Source organism: Daucus carota, chromosome 7 (genome assembly GCF_001625215.2).
Source record: "Daucus carota subsp. sativus chromosome 7, DH1 v3.0, whole genome shotgun sequence".
In the NCBI taxonomy this organism is placed as follows: domain Eukaryota; kingdom Viridiplantae; phylum Streptophyta; class Magnoliopsida; order Apiales; family Apiaceae; genus Daucus; species Daucus carota.
The window spans coordinates 17,309,907-17,317,700 of NC_030387.2; positions in this window are offsets into that span (position 1 = coordinate 17,309,907).

The window sequence follows — 7,794 nt, forward strand, 5'->3', positions numbered from 1 at the left end:
ACACTGGCACTCCACACTTGTAATTAGAAGGTAATTGACTTGGTGGCGGAGCGATGAAAGTCGAGAACATTAGCACAATCTGGGTCTTAAAAATTTCACGCTAATTACTTCATAGTTCACTCATTAATCACGTCGTTGCATTCAGCATTGCCATTGTCTTATGTATAGTGTGTTGACGCTTGAGGACAAGCATCAGTTTACGTTTGGGGGTGTGAGAAGTGGTCTTTATACACCCTTATAGACCTTCATTCCACTTAAATTGGTTGGTTGTACTTAAGTGTTCGTGTCTTTTGATATGTTTTTATTGTTTTTCTGTGCAGGTCACGCGTTGAGAGTGAAGTGATTTTCTATCAATTTAGGGTGTTTTGGGCATTAATTGCAAGATGGCGAATCTGGATTCCTCAGGGCTTGGGATTTTGTGGGTACATCTTCTACAAACCCTCACGAGAACACACTCGTCCACTAGAGCTATCTAGGGGTTTAAAGGGCTTGTTGCATCTGCTAAATGCAACCGTGATCACCTACGGAAGTGGTACTAGGAGCGAGGAAGGACATGCACGCGAGAACGAGCTGAACATGAGAAACAGGCGGCCATCACAAAAGTTCTAGCGCGCCCGCGCTAACCACTAGCGCGCCCGCCGCTATCTCGGGTCAACTGGCGCGCCCGCGCTAGTCTAGCGCGGTGGCGCCCAGCAGAACTCCCCCGGGCCGATTTTGAAGCTTTCTGATGGATTTCGCAGCGGTCGAGGCCCGGTTGACTTAGTCAATGCATTTAATTTCTCGTGTGTAAAAAAACCCTAGCCTATAGAAGTAGTTAGAAGTAGGAACAATATCGTAGTTAGTTTTCTTCATTCAAGCCACAATATCAGTTGTATTCGATCGTTCTTCGCGAGGAAGTGACAGTTTCGAGCGAGATCGTGTGAAACATCAAATCTGTAACGTGTGATCTTATTATTAATTCAAGCATTTTTATCCTTTAACTCTTGTCTTTTAATTACCATGTTATCATTAAATCCATGATGTTCGATTAGTTCGATTATGAACTAACGCCTCATGGGATTCTAATGGATTATCGACGTAGTTCGTAACGAATGTAATTACGTGATTGTTGTGACATATGTTGAGTTCTTTGCATGAGCCGTGCTTATTCTTCTAGGAGCGTAGCTAACTTCTAAGTTGTTGTTAATTCTTCTGAAGCGAGAGTGGATGACTGAATTTAGAACTTTGCCATGTAAACATAGGATTATGTGAATGAAACATAATTTGTGATAACTTGAACTATTTTTATCACCCTGTGTAATCACGATAGACGACTTGTTATTCAACTCTCTGCTTACACTACCGCTATTAGAGATATAGGGTCTGAGCTTTGTGGTGTCATGAGACTTCTATCTTAATTGTGGATTTTGATTGGTATGATATGTGTGCAACGAGAGTTGGCATGTATTACTTTCGTGTTGTCTGATCGGGATCAACCAGTCACATGTTAATCAGTAATTTCAATTTAGATGAATCGATAATGAAATTAGAATCCCATGTGTTTTCCTATTCTGAATTTGATTAGTAATTTTAATTATTAGTATAAAAGAAACAATCCTTGTTAATTGTCTTGGCAGTGATAATTGATCATACATTGTTGCATAGGTGCGTATTCTTAATTCACCAGTCTCTTGGGATCGAACTTAATATATTACTTGTGATCACGTGCGCTTGCCGTGTAGATAATGACCGCAACAATTTACAGGCTCAAACGAGTCAAGAATGAACTACAAGTTGATTCTAATTTTAAACAACCGAAAATGAAGCTACAAGTTGTGTTCAACTTCAAACGAGTCTGGAATGAAGCTACAAGTTGTTTCCAACTTCAATCCAGCCAATAATGAAGCAACAAGTTGTTTCGGGCTCAAACGAGTCAAGAATGAAACTACAAATTGTTTTCAATTTTCAAACGAGTCTAGAATGAAGCTACAAGTTGTTTCCAACTTCAATCTAGCCAATAATGAAGCAACAGTTGTTACAGGCTCAACGAGTCAAGAATGAAACTACAAGTTGATTCTAATTTAAACAACTGAAAATGAAGCTACAAGTTGTTTTCAACTTCAAACGAGTCTGGAATGAAGCTACATGTTGTTTCCAACTTCAATCTAGCCAATAATGAAGCAACAAGTTGTTTCCGGGCTCAACGAGTCAAGAATGAAACTACAAGTTGATTCTAATTTTAAACAACCGAAAATGAAGCTACAAGTTGTTTTCAACTTCAAACGAGTCTGGAATGAAGCTACAAGTTGTTTCCAACTTCAATCCAGCCAATAATGAAGCAACAAGTTGTTTCCGGGCTCAAACGAGTCAAGAATGAAACTACAAGTTGATTCTAATTTTAAACAACCGAAAATGAAGCTACAACTTGTTTTCAACTTCAAACGAGTCTAGAATGAAGCTACAAGTTGTATCCAACTTCAATCTAGCCAATAATGAAGCAACAAGTTGTTTACAGGCTCAAACGAGTCAAGAATGAAACTACAAGTTGATTCTAATTTTAAACAACTGAAATGAAGCTACAAGTTGTTTTCAACTTCAAACGAGTCTGGAATGAAGCTACATGTTGTTTCCAACTTCAATCCGCCAATAATGAAGCAACAAGTTGTTTCCGGGCTCAAACGAGTCAAGAATGAAACTACAAGTTGATTCTAATTTTAAACAACCGAAAATGAAGCTACAAATTGTTTTCAACTTCAAACGAGTCTGGAATGAAGCTACAAGTTGTTTCCAACTTCAATCTAGCCAATAATGAAGCAACAAGTTGTTTACAGGCTCAAACGAGTCAAGAATGAAACTACAAGTTGATTCTAATTTTAAACAACCGAAAATGAAGCTACAAGTTGTGTTCAACTTCAAACGAGTCTGGAATGAAGCTACAAGTCGTTTCCAACTTCAATCCAGCCAATAATGAAGCAACAAGTTGTTTCCGGGCTCAAACAGTCAAGAATTAAAACTACAAGTTGTTTTCAACTTCAAACGAGTCTAGAATGAAGCTACAAGTTGTTCCAACTTCAATCTAGCCAATAATGAAGCAACAAGTTTTACAGGCTCAAACGAGTCAAGAATGAAACTACAAGTTGATTCTAATTTTAAACAACCGAAAATGAAGCTACAAGTTGTTTTCAACTTCAAACGAGTCTGGAATGAAGCTACAAGTTGTTTCCAACTTCAATCTAGCCAATAATGAAGCAACAAGTTGTTTCCAGGCTCAAACGAGTCAAGAATGAAACTACAGTTGATTCTAATTTTAAACAACCGAAAATGAAGCTACAAATTGTTTTCAACTTCAAACGAGTCTAGAATGAAGCTACAAGTTGTTTCCAACTTCAATCTAGCCATAATGAAGCAACAAGTTGTTTACAGGCTCAAACGAGTCAAGAATGAAACTACAAGTTGATTCTAATTTTAAACAACCGAAAATGAAGCTACAATTTGTTTTCCACTTCAAACGAGTCTAGAATGAAGCTACAGTTGTTTCCAACTTCAATCCAGCCAATAATGAAGCAACAAGTTGTTTACAGGCTCAAACGAGTCAAGAATGAAACTACAAGTTGATTCTAATTTTAAACAACTGAAAATGAAGCTACAAGTTGTTTTCAACTTCAAACGAGTCTGAATGAAGCTACAAGTTGTTTCCAACTTCAATCAGCCAATAATGAAGCAACAAGTTGTTTCCGGCTCAAACGAGTCAAGAATGAAACTACAAGTTGATTCTAATTTTAAACAACCGAAAATGAAGCTACAAAGTTGTTTCAACTTCAAACGAGTCTGGAATGAAGCTACAAGTTGTTTCCAACTTCAATCCAGCCAATAATGAAGCAACAAGTTGTTTCCGGGCTCAAACGAGTCAAGAATGAAACTACAAATTGTTTTCAATTTCAACGAGTCTAGAATGAAGCTACAAGTTGTTTCCACTTCAATCTAGCCAATAATGAAGCAACAAGTTGTTTACAGGCTCAAACGAGTCAAGAATGAAACTAAAGTTGATTCTAATTTTAAACAACCGAAAATGAAGCTACAAGTTGTTTTCAACTTCAAACGAGTCTGGATGAAGCTACAAGTTGTTTCCAACTTCAATCTAGCCAATAATGAAGCAACAAGTTGTTTCCAGGCTCAAACGAGTCAAGAATGAAACTACAAGTTGATTCTAATTTTAAACAACCGAAAATGAAGCTACAAATTGTTTTCAACTTCAAACGAGTCTGGAATGAAGCTACAAGTTGTTTCCAACTTCAATCTAGCCAATAATGAAGCAACAAGTTGTTTACAGGCTCAAACGAGTCAAGAATGAAACTACAAGTTGATTCTAATTTTAAACAACCGAAAATGAAGCTACAAATTGTTTTCAACTTCAAACGAGTCTAGAATGAAGCTACAAGTTGTTTCCAACTTCAATCCAGCCAATAATGAAGCAACAAGTTGTTACAGGCTCAAACGAGTCAAGAATGAAACTACAAGTTGATTCTAATTTTAAACAACTGAAAATGAAGCTACAAGTTGTTTTCAACTTCAAACGAGTCTGAATGAAGCTACATGTTGTTTCCAACTTCAATCCAGCCAATAATGAAGCAACAAGTTGTTTCCGGGCTCAAACGAGTCAAGAATGAAACTACAAGTTGATTCTAATTTTAACACAACCGAAAATGAAGCTACAAGTGTTTTCAACTTCAAACGAGTCTGGAATGAAGCTACAAGTTGTTTCCAACTTCAATCCAGCCAATAATGAAGCAACAAGTTGTTTCAGGCTCAAACGAGTCAAGAATGAAACTACAAGTTGATTCTAATTTAAACAACCGAAAATGAAGCTACAAGTTGTGTTCAACTTCAAACGAGTCTGGAATGAAGCTACAAGTTGTTTCCAACTTCAATCCAGCCAATAATGAAGCAACAAGTTGTTTCCGGGCTCAAAACGAGTCAAGAAATAAAACTACACAATTGTTTTCAACTTCAAACGAGTCTAGAATGAAGCTACAAGTTGTTTCCAACTTCAATCTAGCCAATAATGAAGCAACAAGTTGTTTACAGGCTCAAACGAGTCAAGAATGAAACTACAAGTTGATTCTAATTTTAAACAACTGAAAATGAAGCTACAAGTTGTTTTCAACTTCAAACGAGTCTGGAATGAAGCTACATGTTGTTTCCAACTTCAATCCAGCCAATAATGAAGCAACAAGTTGTTTCCGGGCTCAAACGAGTCAAGAATGAAACTACAAGTTGATTCTAATTTAAACAACCGAAAATGAAGCTACAATTGTTTTCAACTTCAAACGAGTCTGGAATGAAGCTACAAGTTGTTTCCAACTTCAATCTAGCCAATAATGAAGCAACAAGTTGTTTACAGGCTCAAACGAGTCAAGAATGAAACTACAAGTTGATTCTAATTTTAAACAACCGAAAATGAAGCTACAAGTTGTTTTCAACTTCAAACGAGTCTGGAATGAAGCTACAAGTTGTTTCCAACTTCAATCCAGCCAATAATGAAGCAACAAGTTGTTTCCGGGCTCAAACGAGTCAAGAATGAAACTACAAATGTTTTCAATTTCAAACGAGTCTAGAATGAAGCTACAAGTTGTTTCCAACTTCAATCTAGCCAATAATGAAGCAACAAGTTGTTTACAGGCTCAAACGAGTCAAGAATGAAACTACAAGTTGATTCTAATTTTAAACAACGAAAATGAAGCTACAAGTTGTTTTCAACTTCAAACGAGTCTGGAATGAAGCTACAAGTTGTTTCCAACTTCAATCCAGCCAATAATGAAGCAACAAGTTGTTTCCGGGCTCAAACGAGTCAAGAATGAAACTACAAGTTGATTCTAATTTTAAACAACTGAAAATGAAGCTACAAGTTGTTTTCAACTTCAAACGAGTCTGGAATGAAGCTACATGTTGTTTCCAACTTCAATCCAGCCAATAATGAAGCAACAAGTTGTTTCCGGCTCAAACGAGTCAAGAATGAAACTACAAGTTGATTCTAATTTTAAACAACCGAAAATGAAGCTACAATTGTTTTCAACTTCAAACGAGTCTAGAATGAAGCTACAAGTTGTTTCCAACTTCAATCTAGCCAATAATGAAGCAACAAGTTGTTTACAGGCTCAAACGAGTCAAGAATGAAACTACAAGTTGATTCTAATTTTAAACAACTGAAAATGAAGCTACAAGTTGTTTTCAACTTCAAACGAGTCTGGAATGAAGCTACATGTTGTTTCCAACTTCAATCCAGCCAATAATGAAGCAACAAGTTGTTTCCGGGCTCAAACGAGTCAAGAATGAAACTACAAGTTGATTCTAATTTTAAACAACCGAAAATGAAGCTACAATTGTTTTCAACTTCAAACGAGTCTAGAATGAAGCTACAAGTTGTTTCCAACTTCAATCTAGCCAATAATGAAGCAACAAGTTGTTTACAGGCTCAAACGAGTCAAGAATGAAACTACAAGTTGATTCTAATTTTAAACAACTGAAAATGAAGCTACAAGTTGTTTTCAACTTCAAACGAGTCTGGAATGAAGCTACAAGTTGTTTCCAACTTCAATCCAGCCAATAATGAAGCAACAAGTTGTTTCCGGGCTCAAACGAGTCAAGAATGAAACTACAAGTTGATTCTAATTTTAAACAACCGAAATGAAGCTACAAGTTGTGTTCAACTTCAAACGAGTCTGGAATGAAGCTACAAGTTGTTTCCAACTTCAATCCAGCCAATAATGAAGCAACAAGTTGTTTCCGGGTCAAACGAGTCAAGAATAAAACTACAAATTGTTTTCTTTCAAACGAGTCTAGAATGAAGCTACAAGTTGTTTCCAACTTCAATCTAGCCAATAATGAAGCAACAAGTTGTTTCCAGGCTCAAACGAGTCAAGAATGAAACTACAAGTTGATTCTAATTTAAACAACCGAAAATGAAGCTACAAGTTTGTTTTCAACTTCAAACGAGTCTGGAATGAAGCTACAAGTTGTTTCCAACTTCAATCTAGCCAATAATGAAGCAACAAGTTGTTTCCAGGCTCAAACGAGTCAAGAATGAAACTACAAGTTGATTCTAATTTTAAACAACCGAAAATGAAGCTACAAATTGTTTTCAACTTCAAACGAGTCTGGAATGAAGCTACAAGTTGTTTCCAACTTCAATCTAGCCAATAATGAAGCAACAAGTTGTTTACAGGCTCAAACGAGTCAAGAATGAAACTACAAGTTGATTCTAATTTTAAACAACCGAAAATGAAGCTACAATTTGTTTTCAACTTCAAACGAGTCTAGAATGAAGCTACAAGTTGTTTCCAACTTCAATCCAGCCAATAATGAAGCAACAAGTTGTTTACAGGCTCAAACGAGTCAAGAATGAAACTACAAGTTGATTCTAATTTTAAACAACTGAAAATGAAGCTACAAGTTGTTTTCAACTTCAAACGAGTCTGGAATGAAGCTACATGTTGTTTCCAACTTCAATCCAGCCAATAATGAAGCAACAAGTTGTTTCCGGGCTCAAACGAGTCAAGAATGAAAGTTGATTCTAATTTTAAACAACCGAAAATGAAGCTACAAGTTGTTTTCAACTTCAAACGAGTCTAGAATGAAGCTACAAGTTGTTTCCAACTTCAATCTAGCCAATAATGAAGCAACAAGTTGTTTACAGGCTCAAACGAGTCAAGAATGAAACTACAAGTTGATTCTAATTTTAAACAACCGAAAATGAAGCTACAAGTTGTTTTCAACTTCAAACGAGTCTGGAATGAAGCTACAAGTCGTTTCCAACTT